At 36.3% G+C, this 20,970-nt stretch overlaps 1 long non-coding RNA gene across 1 annotated transcript in view; it reads right to left on the bottom strand.

Annotated features, from left to right (window-relative positions):
- Window positions 1–6,773: 6,773 nt before the first annotated feature.
- Window positions 6,774–20,970, bottom strand: part of LOC120323156 — a 36,761-nt gene continuing 22,564 nt past the window's right edge. The window contains exons 6-7 of the long non-coding RNA XR_005563346.1: window positions 13,767–14,050; window positions 6,774–6,880 (exon numbers count right to left, since the gene is read on the bottom strand). This is a non-coding gene — a long non-coding RNA (uncharacterized LOC120323156). The remainder of the gene's footprint in view (window positions 6,881–13,766; window positions 14,051–20,970) is intronic.

Genomic DNA, 20,970 nt, shown 5'->3' with positions numbered 1-20,970 from the left:
GAAAAAAGAAAAGAACTAGGATTTAGTTGCCATTGTGTGGAAGAGCCAAAAAACAACACAGGCCATAAGCAGAAAAATGTGAAACCTCAAAAACCCACATGATTTCAGAGAAATCTCAATCTCCTGTAATTAACTTACTCAATCAGCTTTGTCTGACTGCTCAGGTAAAATTAGATAAAAGAATTTTGGAGAATGTTTTCTCAAGTAAACCTTGAAGTTGGGAAAGGAAGGAGTAACTAATCATCATAAAAAACTGCATCCCTTTGGCAGTTGCCCTGATGGTGGCACTCTTCACTCCCGGATCCATTCGCTCACACCTGACACATAAAGAACAACTAACAGGACTGATTTAACATTCAGAAATAGGTAATTTAAAGAACAGCTTTCCCCGTGTTTGAGCCTGGCTCAAAAAAAAATAACTGTATAAGTGTTCTATTTAAAAAAAAGAATATTAATTATGAGAGAGCAAAATCATGTCATTCTAATCTCAAACATTCTCTAGTCTAAAAGGACCTCTCTTCACTTTCACTGTATTTTTCTTCTCCCCACTGTGAATGGCTTACAGAACTGTTTCTCCTATTCAGTGCTTTTATTTGATTTTTTTCACTCTCCTATTTATCAAGCTAAAATGTTTCTGCAGTATTCATGAATTCAGTAGCAGCCCAGGAGTGGGTGTCAGGTGTTGTTTTGCTACTGTTTCTCCTGCTGAGTCCCCTGCTCAACTAGAGAGTATAATCACATTTTAGAATTTATCAGACTTTAAGTTGGGGAGGGTTGTTGTTTGAGGTGTTTTTTTGTGGGTGGAACATGCTGGTTGTTGTGGTGGTGTACTTTATATATGCCTGAAGGAAGAAATGTTCTAAACATGATAGGGTTTTACTGATTCTTGCATTGCTACATTAACACCTTCCCATATTAGGTTAAAACTACATCTGATAAATATGTATATAGGTCTGGAAGTTAGTGTCAAAAATCTGTGAACAGGTTGAAGGATAGCCCCAGATTGCTGTCAGAAGTTTGGAAAACTGCATGTTTCTATGCACATGTTTCTATTTACATGGTGGAAACGAGAATGTTGATATTTACATATATATTGGAATTTCTCAGAGAAATTAATCCCATCCTCAGACAGCAGTTCAGTTTATTCCTCTACAAACCCCTGTGCACATCAGCCAAACAATTTGTCTTGTCAAATGATTCAGATTAAACAGATACAACCAGCCCAAGTATGACTAGACATGCGTTTCAGACTGATATAAAAATGATAGGTTCTTCCCCTTCTCTAACCGTCCCTCTTCCTCTATCATAACATTAAATTAAGGGAAAAAGTAGAGTAGTTCTCAGCCTAATTGACAGCAGAGATCTAGTGAAAAGATGTTGCCTTTATCTGACATGAGTATTCCACATCCTCCCTCAGGTTTAGAGAATGGCTGTGCTGTACAAACCAGGAAAGGCAAAGCAGACCTTGGTCTCCAGCAGGCTTATGGTCTTAAAAGGTGCAGTAGATGGACAGGTAAGAAATATAGCTCCAATGTTGAAGTAAATAAAGGAAAGAACTGATATAACTATTAATTATATGTTGTTGGGATTTTTTTTTTCACTTAGAGAGAGGGTAATGGAGAGTTTAATTAGAAAAGAGAAATAAGGAAGGCAATTACTGTTCCAGCCCATCACTTCCCTCAACATGATTAACAGCTAGAATTGTGTAGGCCTTAGGGCAGAGTTGAGTCTTGAGTATTTGAAAGAGATATCATTTTTATAGATCGCATCGGGAAAGAAAATTCACACTTTTAAGTCATATCCTGCACAGATAATACAGTCAAAGAAAAATGACAATATTAGAGATATTTATCAGTTGGAACAGTATTACATCTGTGAATTCTGTTGCCAGTAAATCTGGTATCTGCAACCTTAGGGAATATAGGATATTTATGATAAAAACTAGTGAAAGTTAAAGGCAGCTGAATTTTAACAAGTGCAAGTAAAGATTATGTTACAACATTTCCTAAGATGAATGAATAACATGGGAACAAAGAAAGCCAATCAAGTAAGATGGTTTGAAAAAAATAGCTTACATAATTAAAAATTAACAGAGAAGTTAATTTTAAATATACTCAATGAGGAGAGAACATACAGCTGTATCAGAAAGCAGCCACTGGAGTGAGAGTGGTAAAATCCATTTAGGGGAAAGGAAAGCATGAAGGACATGTTCAAGACAAGGTGGAGTAGAAGTCACAGCTGAGAAAAAGGAGTAAAGAGACTGAATGGCCATCTGAGTTTTCTTTGGCATCAGAGAAGGTTCTTAAATCTCAGGTTAGGGACAGAAGGAACTCATACCAGTGAAGTCTGAACAAAAACATGAAAACATCAGGTTTAAAGCTGAAAAAGGCTATGAAACAGTAAAGTATGATAATCACTGCAAAGTGGTGTGCTTTCCCTGTGTGGTAGGGTGCTCCAGAACAGGTGAAAATCCAGCAAGAATTACTCAAACTGTGTAAGTGTGTGAAAGTTATAGGAGTCTGTTTGCTTACTTTATTTCATTTTCCCCTTCAGATGTCCTTTCTTTTTTTTTTTTGACTGAGGGAGATTATTCACTATGTGCTCTGATGCCGTTAAGGTACCTTTGCAGAAGGCATTCAGTGTGCATCCTGGGTTATTGAAAATAAATTATCCTGCTTTTAGAGACTCAAAATGAGCTACTAGACACACAATGGGTCTTGTATAGCTCTCTAATGAGAGGCAGGGTTCCTTCTTTCCCTCAATGGCAGAAGCCAAAAGGAAGAAAGTAAACTGTATCCCAGTTGTTACAGGCTTGGTTTAATGTATTTTTTAAATTGTATTTTTTAAATATATTTCAAATGTGTTTTTTAAAGTTTTCTTTGCAGCCATGCTCATTCCTTTAAATGTGCTGAAATAATGTCTATTAATAACAGTATGCATTATTAATAGTTCCTCATCTACACGTTATTTGAACAAATTATTATTATTTCATCTGTCCTTGATGTGCCTAAGAACAACACAATGACCTTCTTTAAAGTAATTCCTATGCAGTATTCTAAATACAGTTTTAAATAGATGTACAGAGAACAGCCATTTCCTCATATCCAGAAACTAATAACACTGCTGCCATCCTCTGCTTTTCATTTATGTACACTCATCTTACACTCCTGCACATCTCTCCCTGCATCTGCCCGGGCATGGTTTTAAGAACAAAAATGGAGAAGTCTGTAATCAGCATGAAACATTATTTAATTGCCTAGAAGCAGGTAACGATGTGTGTATGTGTGGCCAGTTGCAGAAATGATGAAATTGTCGAGGAGGTTGATAACATGTTAGGCAGCTAGAGATAGCTTTCCTGTTCCCTTGATGGTATCCAGATGTATTATTTGCAAAACTCCCATCGTGTTTGCATTTGTGGGGTGTGGGTGTGGGTGTGGGTGTGTGTGTGCACAGCTGCTTAGCAAAGAATGCAGGCTGTTAGGTGTGTAAAAAAAAAAAGAGTAATCTGATCTCCCTTCAGAAGATGTTTCTTCACCCTGCTAAAGAATACAATTCAGCAGTCCTAGCACAGCTGTTTCAAGATATCCTAGAAAGGCACAACAGAATTGTAAGAAAACAGAGCTGGTGTGTGGAGTGCAGAAGGATATAGAATAACATACACAGTACCTGCCTCTGCTGGATTTTCTGGCTCCCTTATTTGCCTGAGAACTGTAATTGTACACACACAGACACACAGACACTCTCGCTCTCCTCCCTCTGTTTATCTCGGAAGCTGAAAGAGAACTACTGATGTGCAATACCTTATCAAAAAAAATGATAAAAATGTCTCACTTTTGGCTGAAATATATCCTGATGGAAACTATCCAGCCTTAGCTCAACCTGATCTCTGAAAAAGATTAGCAATGAGAGATTTCTAGTGTCAGTATGACTTAAAGTGCACACAAAGATGCAATTTTTGTGGCAGAAACGTAAGATTCTTTTTTTTATTATTTTTACTCTGGCTTCAGAAGCAGATAGAAGCAGTGATTGCTGATACATAGTTACTCACCTTTCCAGTAGATGGTAGTACAGATGTGCTTAAAAGACTATTACATTTGGGACTGAAACAAACTGTATGTAGACATTTTCAAATACTGAATTAAGAAGAATTTTTAGCTGTATTAGTTCTTAAAACTAAGTCATGTGAAGTTGCCATTGTGAAAAAATGAACATCAGGACGTTTTTTATTTTAGGCACCGATCTGTAGCAAGCTACTGAAAGCTTTGTTTTGATAGAAAACTTGGTCGAAATGCAAATACACATAACTGAAAGGCAGGGATCTCAATAAATAAATTTCTGTAGTATTATATTGTCTGTAATGCATGATAGTCCCACTGACTGCCAAAGCCTATGGCTGTATTTGTCTGTGTTATAAGTTGCATGTATTCATTTTTTTAACTAGACTTGACTTAGCTATTTGGTAGAGACAGAGATAACAATCCTTTGTGTGAACCAGCTTTACAGATTTTTCCTCACAGATTTGTTATTCCTGTATGTGCTGATTTTATCAGAAATAGCTAAACATACATATGATCAAAAATGCAGCTCATTCATGTTCTAAATGTAGTTAAAAAAATAAGGTGTATAAGTTGGAGATGCTTCTTAGCTTTACAATATAACTTGTAAGTTCTCTAAATTTTGGGGTTTTTTCACACAATGTTATAGTTCTTTAACAAAATGTAACAGAAGAATGACTGAAGGAAAGGAAGAGGATCAGCGTACAATTTATCTGATAACCAAAAGTCAAAATTTATTGAAACCATTTTAATTATGGCATAAATGTAAAAAACCCAGATGTTAAAGTATTGCCAGTTATTTAGTGCATACATTTCTATTTTTTTCCTGATAGTGAATATGAACATATGATCTGCTAATATCTACAGAATATGTCCATAAACTACATCTATACATGTTCCATGGGATGTATTTTTACCATTATGGTTTCTACTAGTTCATTTCAGAGTTTCATACTTGGTACTAGATACAGTAAAACTTGCTTAGAATAAATCTGTATGAATTTTCTGAACACTGATTATCAGCAACAGCTGATATTAATCAATATTGCTGTCAGATTACCTCTGAGGCCCTAAAACACTAACAAAAAACCCTAATTAAGGAGATTATATATATTCATATATATATATAAATATGTAAGCTTGCAAGAGAGATAGGAAGGAGTACAAAAACATTACCTGTTTTATTAGTGTTGTCTGATATGTTGTAATGATTGCCACTGATGGAAAAGCTGGTGGTTCATTTTAAACGACACACTCAAAAAATCAAGGTAGGTAGTAAGGCAGAAAGCGAGTAATTACGTGGCAGACCACGGATCCTGCTCCCATAATCTGTTTCCAGCAAAAATAGTAGAGATATGGCAATAAGAGCCACTACCTCCTGGATGATGTCAAAAGAGAAATTGTCTTGACAAATGAGGGAGATTTTAAATGGGAGTTTTCTCTGACCTGCAGTACAAGGAAAGGTTATGCTAATATGTTAAAGCACAGGCCTTTGCTAATGGCTGAGCTGTAGATGAGGCAGTATAGCTCATGACAAGAGTCAGGTCTTTCTACTTCTTTCTCCCTGAGTGACTGAGAAACACTCATTATCCTGTCCTAGGTTATCCTATTATAAATGCTCTTAGCTTATTATAAATATTCTCTGATATAAACGTTGCAAACAGTGATCTTGGAGAAGAAAGTGTGAAGTTAAGATCTGGCACAAGGAGGACAAACTACTTCTGTTTTAAAATTAAGAACAGCAGTTGTTTGAGCTACATTCTTGTTTCATGAAAGGTCATCTATCAATCTATGCAATCAGGTATAAATATTTCTATTTTTCCCCAAAATACATTTTTCTGATTAAAGCCAAATTTGGCCCTGAATTATTCTATATTCACTTTTTCCTATGAACAGTGAACTGAAAAAATATTAATCTTTTTTAAGCACCTGAAAGCCCATTTCCCTTTTCAACTAATGAACTATGTAAAGGAGCCTCAGTTGCCTTGGGGAAGCTTGTCAAAGCCATCACAAGGAGCCTTTATAAAGCCTAAAGGACACGTATCATAGTGTATAAAATTTGTCATAGAATATCATTATTACCTTTTGGGACGCTTGTTACAACAATTATAGGTGATTAAGCCATATTAAGAAAAATATTAAGAAAGTTTTGTGACCAATAGAACAAAGGTCACTAAGTTTACCGTGTTTTGGGGTGGTTTTTTGGTTGTCTGGTCTAGTGTGATGGAAAATGAAATCTTCATTAAAGACTTTCCTGACCCAAAGGTGCTTATAGGAGACACCTCAGAGAGGATTCTTTGGTGTCCAATACTGCATTCATGCAGAACTGTGTACAGTTTCCCTCTGTAGGCTGTTTGTGGGTACAAAACTCGAATCCGTGTAATTATTTCTGAGACCTCCACCTTCCACAAATCTGGTTGCAATGAACCGTGCAGAAATTATCCAAACTTATTGGGGAATGTGGGAGTGACACAGATGCATTTAGAAAGGTACATAATTGCAGTATGATGATAACTGGGGAATGAGACTGAAAAAGCTACTGACATTGAGCCTTCCTTATTTTCTTACCACCCTGAGTGTCTCCTCTCTCACTTATTTTCATTTCAGACTGAAAAACAGTGTAAGAATGATTATATAGAGAAATACATGCAACTCTCACCTGGCAGAAGGATGTAAAGGGCAGATTGGCCCAAGGGAGAAAGCCATACTCACCACATGACTGCAATGTCAAATACAGGTGTGCCCTTTTCTCTGGTCTCCACAAACCTTGCACAGTAAGTAGCCCCAGAGTCAACAGGAACAGGTAGACTTGCCTTGGGCAGACTCTGGAAAAATGAGATTTGAAATCTTTGTCATGAGGAGGGAACAGCATTCTGGTCCTTAACTGCTCAGCTAATGTGTACAAAGCGTATTAGTTTTGTATCCTGCAGCCAACCTTGCTCAGTGTGCTGGCTGTTTTGAATCTCAAACAGAAATGCTTAACTGTCCCTCTGCACTGTAGGCGTCCTTTTGTGGTTTTTTGTTGTTATTGTTTTTTAATTGTAGCTAAGCCTAAGATAAATTTGATGTCTGTCTACAGTGTGTTTTGGAGCACCAGGCAGCAATCTCTAAACCCATTGTGACCAAAGCAATGGCAATAAAACTCATCAGCACAGCCATAATAAGCTGAGACAAAGTACTGCACTAATAGAACACTGATGCTCTCAAGACAAACCAGTAGCTGTTGCACAGGAATGCTCTGCACTGCACCATGTGGAAGATATTCACACTAGTTTGCATAACCTTGTATTTCTAGGAGGATTTCACAGATTTACATTGCTTGGCACTATCAAGGACAAGTTTGGTAACAAGGGTATCACTCCCACTAGCAGAGGAAGCTCTAAGCACCACCACTACTCATGGAGACCTTTGTGTCAGCTTGCAGATTCTTGTGCAGCTCTTCAGCTAACCATCCAACCTGGGACAGACTGCAATTCGCATTTTAATTACTTGGATTTTTTTCTTTTTAATGAAACAGAATAAATCAAGAGGCTTGCTGAAATTCTGATTACTGTTGGTAACGTGGTAGTGTACATAAATTTGGCTAGATATGCCTTCAGAGTGAAACTTTGAAGAAGGCTAGGTTGTCTAGAACTTATCGGTGTAAATTAGTTCTATCTAATAGACACTGCAATTATCTTCTGATATAATTAGAGGCCCCCTTTTTAACTCTGCCAGTTTTCTTGATCTTAAGGAATAACCACACCAGCTAGCAATCACTTACACAATGGAATAGCAAGTATACAAGCCATTTATCATAAAGAAAATATTTTTAAAGTGTTTATGCAAAACAAATCACTGCTCTGCTCTATCTTTTCTACCTTTTTGTAATGCAAACCACTGCCTAAAGTTATTTTCTTAAATCACATCTTTTATTATCCATGTTTTATGCCAAATTTCCTTTTTTTGTGATAGCTATTTATCATAGCAAAAGCAAAACAGAAACATACTTCAATGTGGGAGTTTTACAGTAGGAGGCTTTGGTGAAGATGGGATTGATACATCAAAGTCTTATCCCATGATAACAGATGTATTTAAATATTTACCTTCATTTTTGTCCCTACAGTTAATACAATATTTCCCTAGCATAAGCTGCTAAATGTATTTTCCCCTTCTTTATTCTTATTAAAATTGTGATTTGAAGATATATTCGTAAAGCTGTGAATAGTTATTACCATCCTTTAAAGGCTTCAATATTTGAATGGCCAAATTCCAGCTTGAGTAATTTGATTCTGCCTACTTAAATTCCTCTCACAGTTTCAATTAGATAAGTTATTCTTCTACTCTTTATGTCCTAAAACGGTTCTGCAGCATTGCTGCCACTATTAAACAGCTGCTGAATTTTGCTCCAGAGGTGACTTAACTGATCTCTGTATACAAAACACAATACATAAAACAAACTTTTGTTTTTTCTGGATGAAAGTTGGTAAATATAAGTTTTATGATGGGTAAGCGTTGGTTTTGAATGCCCGTGTTTATGCTTATTTTAAGGGTAATGATAAAGAAACCTTTCCCACAGTGTCCTATTAAGAGTGTTCTAGAAAGAACAGGAGAATTCATCTTCCATATATATTCACAGTCTTTCCAGGGACTATCACGTGAAATATCACCTTTAAATTGTAGGTGTCTTGCCATATGGGTGTAAGAATGACCCCACCAAAAAGACAAAAGAAGTGTAGGCTAAATTTTGTAGATACTGAGGTGTTTAAAGCCTCAGAAAGGCAGCCAATATCTGTGTCAGGCATATTGTGGAGGACTCTTCCTCTCATGCTTTTGGAAATCCTGCCAGGCCTTTAAAGGAAATGCAAACCCAAATATTTTTAAGACTTTCCCCATATATCACAGCCTCAGCCTGAAACTATCCAGTTGTACATAATTTTACTTTACCAAGCAAATCCCATTCTTTCTACGCTAGTTAAACATGTGAGATTCTCTTCCTTGACAAAATCAGTGAGAAAGGATCAGAAGTAGCAGAGAGCATTACCTGCATCATTTAAGAACAGTTTTAGTGGGGCCCCAGACTGGCAGTGTGCAATGCATTAAAGGGTTTTTTTCCTATATTTCTGCTCTTTACAAGGGACCTGTTCAGATTACAGTGGTTACTGTAACTTCAAGGTAATCTGATGCTGCTGGGAGGTTGCGTGGGAAATCCCTGTGTAACTGCACATCAATAATTAAGCCAAACTTCAGAATAGGCTTTTGGATTTAGGCCTTTGTAAATGAAATCCTCCCTCCTTTCTTCGTAAAAGGTTTCTATAGATAAATCTTCAAATAGGCCTAGGACAGGTAGGCCCCAGGCTTGTAAAAACTATATATAAATTAAATTATTTCTGGGATCAATTAAAATGCATGTTTAAATATAGGACCAGTGAAAATTGAAGAAATGCTTAAACATTTACAAATCTGAATGCTGAACAGGGCCTCTTCTTTTTTCCCTTCCTCATGAATAGATGGGGTAGATGACATATACTTGGTGAGTACCTTAGAACTGGCATTCCTCTGTTTTTCTTTTCTGCTATTCTGCCTTGCAGAAGACAACCTGCACTCTAGGAGAAAGATAAATACTCTTCTGCAGTATTTCATTTTCTTGGGGGCATATAAGACTTTTTTCTTGGTGATCTGATGAGGTTTAGAGCATTACCTAAAAGACTTTCTGCACTTTGAGATATCTGTTCTTCTTTTTTTTTTGCCTATTTCTTCCAAATTCTGCTCTTTTTTTCCCCCCTAAAGTTTAATCTTCATCCGCATATTTTCCATATCTGTGAATCCTCTCTCTATGCAGTCCAATCTTTTTCTATATATTCTGTTTCAGATAGTGAATCTCTTCTCTTCCTTTTCCATCCCCATTTTGTGTCCCTCTTAGTTCTTTCTCAGCCCCAGGCTTTTCCTTGCCTCAGCATTAGGGGGAAAATGCTGCCTACCAATCTCTCTGATTATATTGAGCTGCACTTCAGGATACAGACCTGAGCTTTAGCATTACTTGCTGCCTTTTGCTTGTGCTGAAGAACTGAGACAAATGAGACAATAGTACTCAACTCTGGATGTTGAGAATGGCATTGCAGAAAATGTCAGGGCTACAGAATCTTAGTGCAATGTAAGAACCCAGAGCAAATCAAACCAGGTAAGGACAGGGCAGTTTATGAAGCATCACAACATCCAATTAGTACTGCAAATCCACAACAAAACTAGTAGTTTGCTAGAATTACGTCAACTGTCAAGGATCAATGTTTTAAATAAAACTCTAACCAAAGCACACCAGAATTCTTCTTAAAAATCAAGGTTGCCACAATGCTTCTATAATCTCTGTCTCTACTAATAAAACTACTTGTGGCTTCTTATCACTTGCACTCCCCAGAGGAAGAGCAAAGACAGTGCTAAACGTGCCGTGGTGGTGCTGCTGCAAAGACTGACAGCATCAGTCTTGTGTGCCTCGAGTTCTGTGTTCCAAAAAAAGCCCTGCCACGGATATGGGCTTTACTTAGAACACCATCTCTTTTCAACATTCGTTAGCTTAATTTTTTAGTTTCAAAGAAAACATGCTCCAATTCTACAACTTTCCCTTATTTCCACAGTTCAGCCACTGTTTTTAGACAAAGAACTTTGTCCATAAGGAAGAGAACACACTTAGAAAATGGCAGTGCTAAAGAACTTTCATTGGTCTTGAGAACTGTCTCGTTTTATATCCTATTTCTTAAAACATTACCAAAGTAACACTGTACAGTTAACACAGTTGATAAAAATAATGCTGTCATAAAACATCTAATTTTTTATTGACAGACTTCCTTATAGATCATATCTGCTCAAGATGAATTTGGAATGGAAATTTTCACAAAGCAGGGCATGGAAACTATTAGCCTTTTTTCTTAGTCTCCACATTTTCATTGTACTTGACTTCAGTTAGTTACATATAAACAGTTTCACTGTACTCTCTAATTAGTATAATTAGCGCCATAATTTTGATGCCAAGATTTCAAAGAAAACTAGACTCAAACTGAAAAACCTAGGTTTTTTTCATGTATTAAGATAGACACTCAAATGCATTAGTTATTATTGAACACTGAATAATTATATTTGCATTACATATTCAATTTGATTTTTAAAAATGGGAATACGTCAGCACATTTACCATATTGTACTTAAGAAACCATTATCTACAGTTTGAAATAATAGAGAGGACTCTGGATCTCTGTATATAATTTGCCAATGTATTCTGCATTTTTCTAAAAGCTTACAAAAAGAAAGCTTTCAAAATTAGAGGTTTAAAGGAGAATAGCATTTTACTCATAAATGCAGGAAAAAGAAAGGAAGTTTTAATTTTTAAAGAAAGCATGTCAGAATCTGATATAGTTTATCTATTTACTTATATTTTAATTGTATGTTTCTCCAAATGTGCTGGATATATAAGGATATGTGCATTGTTATATTCATATCTATCTACTATATATCCATTAATAAAAGCAGTACAGTATTGCACACAAACACATTATTGAATGTTAAAAGTAAACACAAGTACTGGTCAGTATTCCTAGTTTTGGCCACGGTATTTAAGGTTACACTGACTCAATGCTTGTCAGTGTATTTTCTACATTTAAAACATAAATTGATTTTTAAGCTCAAATTTTTTTCTATGCAGACAAGTGTTATCACATTGATAATGAGAAATATGGAATTATTGCTCAAAATATACCTAATTTGCAATTTTAAGACTGACCGTGGTTAAAAGGATCCTACATATTTCTTGAAGAGAGTCCTACCAGTGTTATTTAGGGTGAGGTTCAAATTGTAGTCAGTGCTGTTCACTGCTGTGTTCCTGTGGTTTTCTACTGTGGCATATTCTTCCTATCAAGCAATATTTGTTTTTTGACAGATCACTGTAACTGATTAAGAACATAGGATAGATTTAACCTTATTGCTTAGTGATACATAAACTCCTTCCACTGTGTGACATGCAAGAGGGAAGCACGTCCAGTGGAACATAATAATGGACAAAATTAAAGGCTTCCTTTACTTAGACATTTTAATTACCATTTTCTAATTAAGATTTATATGCTGGTGTATATATACATGTACTCACACATATATATGCCACCAGTTCTCCCTCATAAGCAGGTCTTGGATTAAATGAAATACAAGAACCTAAGTCTGAAATACTTCAAAGTTTGAACAGACTTCAGACTTTGATCTTGGTTGTGACTGTTACTGTCAGTGCAGAATAAGTGATGGTGAATTCATCACTTGTTGTTTGCACCTTCACAAGAACCCTTGCTTGCTTATTCTAGTCCCACTCCCCAAATAAAAGGCACCTGCTTATGTGCCATAAAGGTAAATACTGACCTGCATGCTTAGTTACCTATTCCTGAATTCATATTATTAACTAATAATATTAATAAATGGTAATAGTAATAAAGGTTTCTGGCCTACAAAAAGCCGTTATTTAGGTGGCCAGTATGTATCATGATGACAAGTTTAGTTTCACTGTTTTGTCATGATCCTCTACTTTGTAGACACAGTTCTAGAGAATCTCTTCTGAATTTACTCCCTTAGTCTGATGGGGCCCTCAGATCCATATGGGAAGACTTGAAAGTGATATGATAAACAGGAAAATGTCATTACTGCAAGAGTCAAGCCTAAGCTATAAATTGGAGTGCTAAGCTTTGTTGAAGTATGGGCTTTGTGGTTGGCAGTTCCCCAGCACTGGACAGTTATGGCCATGTTTAGCATTTTACTTACATTCATCTTGTAATTAAGTTATATCAATGCCATCTCATGCAAATTGTCTATATAAGAAAGAAGCCATTCAAATGCATTGTATATCCATATATGAATTTCAAAATTGGTTAACATAATCATGTCACATTAAATAGCATAAAGGGACAGAAGGTTCAAGTGGGAGGCTTTGGCAGTTTGAGCAGACATCCTTAAATCAACAGCATAAATTTTAATATAGTAATTGTATTACACCAAATGTATGTGTTAACAGGATGCTGCTTCCAGACTATTTACAGAGAATGCAAGAGAGAAGTAAAATAATATTAATACATTCATATTTTTTTTAACATCTTTGTTTTTTAAATCTTCTGCAAACAATCCAGTCCAAACAAATCTTTGTTTTTATAATCTACTTCATTTCTAAAACCCCTACTGGGTTAGACTTTCCAATTAAAATATGATTCTTTATGCTTGTTTTATAGAAAATATTTACTCAGACATTGTGCAGTGTTTTCTTCAATATATGACTTTAGCATTGCAGGAAATTAAAATTTCTAGAGTCTTGTTTAAGCTCATTTCTATTAACAATTCATAGACAATTATCTGTTACTTTATCATATGATAGAGAGGGGCACCAACACATTTTGTAACATTCTTTGGGGATGCTGGGGATGTAAACAGACTAAAAATTGTTCAGATTTTACCAGGTTCCTTTCTTTTTATAGGACCACTACAAGGTGAAGGGAATTTGGAAATTTCCTAATTTTTACGTAGCAATGCAAGAAATCCCAAGACGACATGTTCACCTAGTCTTGGTGCTGTTACCATTCCACTAGCCAAAAGCAATGGCTACCAGGGCAAATTCTACAGTACACTGGAAGCACACGAGTAAAACAAAACAGTTGGGGCCACGAATTCACTGTTGGTCCCATATGTGCTTTGCAGGGGCTACTTCACACTCACCCTGGGCACTGAGCATCTTTTGATGGTTGAAGTGCAGCAGGCAACCTCTTGGAGTGTGCATCTTCCAGTTTTGTTTTGTCCAAAAGAAGGTCCTTCTCAACCTCTGAGGCTGTTCCACAACTGAACCAACTTATTCTTGGGTAGAAATGGGTCAGGAGATTACTTTTGTGTAGATGCATTCCAAACCCACTGCCCAATGGCTGCATGGCATGCCAGTGTTTTTCATAGTCCACCGGAGTTCTCAACAACTTGGAATAGCATTTGATTTTGATATAGATGAGAATCTGGAAGAATGTAGTAGGGAATACATGAGAATAACTTGTTCCAAGCAGAGTTAGTGAACAACCAGTGAGAACTGCTCAGTGCACACTGATTGTCAAACACCTTCTGATCACACCCCGCTTCCTCTCCCTTTCCCTCCTCTACTCTTTGTTCTCTCTCCCCCAAGTCAGTAAAATCATATATATGAGAGATTATGGTGTCTAAGTAACCATCTCAAAGTTATAAAAACAGAGTTATATAAAAACTGTTTTAATTTTAATAAGCAGGTAAAGAGATTTCTTATTATGCTAAACCCTCAGATTGAGTGCCTACTACTACAGTATAAACAAACACCAGTAGACGTTCAAAATCAGTTGTTTACCTTACTATTAAACTAGATAATATAAAAGAAAGTTAATTGCTATTTCATTCTAGCATCTTTGCAAGTCTCCATTTAAACTATTGTCTCAGGTTACTCAGCTTTATACATAGTTTTCTAAGTACATATATACTGAGTTAGTATAGAGTGAGACTAATTGAGATCACTGTGGAAATTAACATTACATATTGATAAATGCCAAGATGATATTGTGCTTCAATAACCCTCATCAGTGCAGCCATGAAAATTGATGCTATTTCTGGATTGCAGTGTTTTCTCTAACAGTTTAAATGGAAAACATCTGATATAGAATTGTTTGCAGTGGATAAAAGCAGCCCACATGGTAAAGGATCTGACATATTTGTAAACTAGCAATTACAGCATATACCCAGCAATTTGAAATATTTCTGAATTGTTCAGCACATCCCCAAATTGTTCATGTAATGAAAGCACACAAAAATGTTATTATCATTGTTTCTAGTTGTCTTTCATTTCCCATTGGAAACTTTTTTGTCAACTTAATACATTTTTGTTTGTTTCCAACTCTAGCTTTATTTGGTTTCGGTCCTGGAATGAAAATGAGCTAATGACACCTTTTCTCAGTCTGCAGAGGCTTCCTCTGTCTAGCAAAAACAGATTAGTTGCTCAGTGCATGATCTCAGACTGAGATTGGAGGTTGCTGCCTTATTTGTTTATTTATATTTATTTTAGAGGATGCAGATCCACAGTGTATCTGTACAGGACATGCCATCTACACTGTCTGAACACTTTTAATGGGCACTTCACATTTTAAAAATAAACGTAATGGACTCTTCACTGACGGGTTATTTTTATTTTTTTTTCCAAATTAAAAGAAGAAATGTAATAGAAATCCAAAGAAACTCTTGCCAAATGCCCAACATTCCTACCTATAGTGTTTTTAAGAGTTGAGAGCAGAAGCGACTCAGGGATTAGGAGTGATAGTTGTATCATTTTATCTTTGGATTTTCAGTCCGAAGCTAGTCAGATTGTTGACAAATATTAACAGAAGCATGACTTAACAACTTGGAATAGGATACAAAAGGACAGTCACAATCCCCCCCTACCCCATGCCCTAAATGTTATTTTATAGATGGTTTGTGCCATGATGGAAGCAGAGAACAGCTGTAGCCCACTAAAATTGCTCTCAGATGACTTTCCTGCCTAATACTTAAGTAGTGTAGAGTTTTATTCTCTGCAGCACGGCCACCACAGGCAGGGACAAGTGGGGATGGCTGCAGTGTCTCCATCATCAGCTGCTGCCAAAACAGTGCCTTGGGAAGACAGACAGTCTCTCAGAAAATGGAATGGTTCTCAGGATGCACTGATCCACAGGGGACCGGGCTGGCACATAGTCCAAAGAACTGGTGAATAGGGGAGGTTTACCTCAAATGCAAATCATCTAGCACAAAGAATTTTGATGATAGTGCCCAAATGAAAGCTCAGAAAGAATTAAAATATGACAACTGTCATAACAACAGAAAGCATTGTTATAACACGAGATCGTCTCGCTAATTTGTCATGGCTTCCCTGAGGATAAGCAGGCATTTTGGTTCTTCGTTTTTCATTTTGTTCCACTGATATCAACCTGAACATCTAGACAGCAGTGCTCTAAAACACGAACCTTGTAGAAGAATATCAAACTGTTTGCAAACATACTGGAGATAGATTTGCCAGTGCAACATATTGTCTCTGGTACAATCACTCAATTACCAATAAAACCTCTGCAAACAAATGTGTCTTCAGTTTAAACAAGAATATAATAATACATGTACTTTGAAACTGCAGAGTCTACATAAACTGAATAAATCATCGGGCCACAGCAAAGAAAAAGATTATGCTAACTCCAAACTTAATGATAAAAGCAGCTTTTAAAGATAGCCTAATCAAAGGACAGAAGAAAGTGTGGACAAAATCAGATTATTTGGATCACCAATAATTTATTCTGGGCTTGTACACCCTTCATAGCCCAAAGAGACCTCATCCATGACTGAGCCTCCTGAGCATTATTGCAATACAAGCAACTAAAGAAAATACAAAGTTATTAAAAGCCATCTGAACAATTCATATCTATAGTTGATACACAGGGAAAAGCAGGTATATTTAAAGTGAAAAACAATTCATAAGTACAATAGAAAGATATGTGCCTTTCTCACATAAATTCACAGACATACTGCTGGTATTGATAACTGTTTTGAGGAAGGGGAAGAGGTTGTCTTCACTTTCCATTTCTCAGTTGAAGACCACTGTCAAAGGAACTATATTTCAAGTTCAAGGGCTATAAGTCCATGTAATATCAACTTCAAACTCTTTAAAAATATTGCAGAGTTGCTATAAAAAGAAACTGAGTAATAAAAATTAAACTTGGTAAACACTTCTAGCTGTCACTTAGAATTTTTACTATTTAGATTTTAATTTCTCCATTGTATCAGGCCCATTCTATTAGTGCACTTACATGTTAAACAGACAATGGCTATGTAAATTTCCTTATTTTCCTGGAACAAGAATCTCTTGACATTTGCATTTTTCCATTTAATAACCTGAAACTTCAGCAACTGAAAAGTTTACAACATACAAAGGTGAATATTCTGTGCATAATCTATTTTTACAGTAACTAGTTCTTGGCATCTTCATAGTTTTGAAAAACAAAATTATTTGGGTTTGCTTCACAGTTCCAGATGAGAAGAAACTGCTTTCATATATTTCCCAGTTTTGCAGGAATAAGAGTTACTAATATTGAATACAGAAGTTAACCGTGCAAAGTGTATAGAAAAACTGAAAACACATCTAGAAAGAAAACTAACAGTTCAGACTTGTGGCTGGGCTTACTTATTGTGCTTAACATTTTCTTTTTTCTATAACTCTCTTCTCCCTCAGTTTTCTTCTGGATCTCAGTATTTTGTTGGTATTACCACTAAGAGTTCCTTCTTTCTTCTTCTTTTTGTCCAAGATTCTTTTGCTCAGTAAAAACTATTTGTGGTACTCTATCAGTCTTGAAACAGTTTGAGTCTTTTCTATTTACTTCTTTTTAACTATTTGTCCTTTTATTTCATGTCTTAACAGTTAAAATAAATTGAAAGTGAAAAAAAATTCATAATTCTCCAGTTGAAGTTAAAGGGAAAAGAGGGAGAGTATTGCAGATGTCAATTGTGAAAATTACCTTGTCTCTGTGATCAGACAGACCTTGGATTTATTGAACTACAGGGCACGCTACAAGGTCTATTTAGTTTCTCACATTTGTTTCACAGCACTGAACAGAGGGAACTGAATGATTTGAGCATGGTTATTGATTAATATTGTTTATTGCATATATTGTTCCAGGCACTTCAGGAAAAATATAGGTATGTTTAAAAGAAAATAAGTACATAAATAAGATGCCACACTGGACTCCCCCTCTCTTTCTCTCCCACAGCATCTGTATGCATTAGCCCAGCTCTGAAAAGCCTCCTGGACAATTCATAATGATAGCAGGCACTTAGGAAAAAGTATAGGTATATTTAAAACTAAAACATATACATAAATAAGATAGTGATGCAGGCTACATTCATATGTCAGCAGAGATATGAAAGCTGTCTGAAGAATTCTGTCAGCAGCAAATGTGCCACAGGGTAACTGCAGGAACACACGAATGAGATGGACCAAAATAATTCCTTCCCTGAGAAGTACCCTGCAAGAGCATGACTTAGTGATACAAAGGACATGCACAGGACAACAGGGAATGTGAAAGCTCTGCCTGGAGGAGCATTTTCTGCTATATTAATACGATCTTGGTGTTTTTTTTTTTTTTAAGTCATATGTGAAATGTTAAGGAAATCTCAAAAATTCAGTATTTCAGACTCACCCTTAAGAGTTCTGTACTTGAAAGTACAGAATTCTGTCATGTTTTCATGTTTTTTTCAGTTTAATTCATGGTAAAAGAAAAATTTTCTCCTTAAACATTATTTTCTGAAGTGACCTAGGTCATTAATGTATTCTAGGCCTGAGTTTACCTGTTATTACTTACTAAAAACATTTTCGAAGTGGTTTTGGCTAAATCACAGAGAGGCTGTAAGCATCTACCAAGGCTCTCCAAATAGAGGGTGAGTCTGCAACAGCTACTGTTTCTCAATTCACCCTCTTCCCAGTTTCTCACTAGCGCCTTCATGTAGACAAACTCTTCCTAGTGACTGAAACAGATTTTCTGCATCAAAAATGTCTCTTATTTGTGTTGTAATGAAGAGACTTCATCCTTCAGTGTCAAACTGTGTCACTACAAGACAAACAGAAAACACTTTAATCTCAAACTATGTCTACACAATGTACTGAAGGTGTGATGACAGTACAGACACCCATTCTAGTTTGAATTTAGTTAGCATGGGTAACGTTAGGAGCCTGCATTTCTAAGCATAAACTTGTAGAAACTAAGTGAATCATACTGTTTGGCTGCTAAGAAACAAAAAGGAGCAAATCTTTGGGACTAACAGATTTGGGGCTCACATATTCTCATTTTATAGTCTGCAGATCAAAGGGCTGATAAGTAATGTCAGTACAGGACAACAGATTTACGTTTCACATTATATACATTTTTATTGATAATATATTGAGTTTTAGTATTAACATCTTTCAGGCAGAAGGCTTGCACTAGCAAATTCTGTTATGCTGGCAAAGTCATATGTTTCCATAAACTATGGAGATTCCCTTGTTTCTCGTTTACTCACCCTATTTCTGGCACTAGTACACAGACGGCAGGATTTTCAGCCAATTGATCTACTTATTTTCCTTCTTATCTCTTCCTTGACCTTACAATGAATAACCCAGTCTTTTCCCAGTTTATATCTTCATCCAGACTTTGTATCTGCTTATAATTACTTGGTACTTTTTGTTTCTAACAGGGAGCAGTTACGAGCATTGAGGCCATGTTGCTGAGAACACAGGACCCTCTGAAACAACATCTCAGCCTTGGCCATATTGATCACCATAACTGGTCTACTCTGGCCTCCAGTCAGGAGGTCTGGAGACACACCATCTATAACGCTGCTGACGCCTTTGAGAACACACGCAGGATCACCCTCGAGGAGAAAAGACAACGCAGAAAGAATCGTGCCTTGCCGATACCATCCAAGGAGTCTTTCTGCTGTGCCTTTTGCAACCGATCTTGTCTATCTCATATTGGCCTCTTTAGCCACCAGAGCACTTGTAGCAAATGTAGGTAGAGCCCTTCCCAAATCTTCATTCACAAAGCCTAGCCATGATGATGACTTTTTGTTTCTAAGTCTGAGAAGGCTTGATGCTAAAAAAGCTTTCTGATTTATTCCAGCATGCCTTTTTTTTGGTCAAAAACCCCTGTCTTTGAATTAGAATATACAAAATATTCCTTTCAACAAGTAGCAAACATTCAGTGACAGATTTTGAAAAAAAAAGAATGTGTTAGAACTCTTGAGATGTTACTTCATGTCAGAGTTTCAGAAGTCTGTAACAGCTGTACGTTTGTATAAGGCCCCTTCTTCTGTGACATAATAAAATACTAAAAAAAGAAGTCTAAATATTATAAATACAGCTTGAAGAAAATGTTGAAATTCTTAAACAAAATCTGAACATTTGTAAAAAATTTTCAAGTAAGATGCTACACTGATTTGAAGGAAGCTGTTTCCTGATTGTAGAGAGGGTGAGATTTATGAATCAGAATAGAAACATCTTGAAATACCATCATTTCTGGTAAAATGGAAAATCAAATTTTTAAGCACAGCTATTAATCCTTGTGCTAAGTGTGGCCTGTATGACATGAAAAAGAGTCAGGTTCAGCTGCCACAGGAGCTGGAAGCTCCACTTGTTTGATAATGAAGAAACAAGGAGATGTTCTCTTTTGTTACAGTTCTAATTCACTGACTGTTCAATCTAACAGAATACTAATTACCTTAAGTGGATTTCACAGTTGACAGAGACCTTTGTAGGGAAGACAAGCTTGACAAAGGCAATTGAAACTTAGCTAATGAAGAATACTAGATCCACCTTTGAGGAATGTTAAGTGCGTGCTTTGCTTTTTATGAAAGGTACCTCTTTTATATGTAAAGTAACCATAGAAATGTCAACATTTCATTTTTAGACACCGTGCTAAGTTCTGCAGAGGGTTATCAAATTACCTTTAGGTTTTCCTTTCCCGTAATTATATTTATTCATAGAGCATTTCCTTGCAGTGGAGCTCTGTGAACCAATCCTGAAAAAGGCACTCTTAATGTTTGCTTAACACAGCTTAATCAAACCAGTCTTCATATTGACAATCACAGGATGGCAGAAATTTTTCTTTGCAAATGAGGGCTATGCAGGTGTGTGTCTAATTATTAAGTTGCTTGAAACACACCAAAGTGCAGGTGAGAGGTAGTACTGTAAAAATGTTCTTTTGGGATCACACTACCTCAGGTAGCTCCAAATATGCAAATAACTAGTGCCTTTGGTGCTACTCAAGGGCTAATCCAGCTCAGCATTAGTATGAATTTGGAATGCTTTAAAAGCTACCGAGGAAGATGGGCAAAGCCTTCTTGTGTGGTTGGCTGCGGTTCTGTTTGTTTA

The sequence above is a fragment of the Pipra filicauda genome, unplaced genomic scaffold, assembly GCF_003945595.2.
Source record: "Pipra filicauda isolate LSUMZ 115617 unplaced genomic scaffold, ASM394559v2 scaffold1_size10287979_pilon, whole genome shotgun sequence".
Taxonomy (NCBI): domain Eukaryota; kingdom Metazoa; phylum Chordata; class Aves; order Passeriformes; family Pipridae; genus Pipra; species Pipra filicauda.
This window is presented reverse-complemented; position numbering and strand designations above follow the sequence as displayed.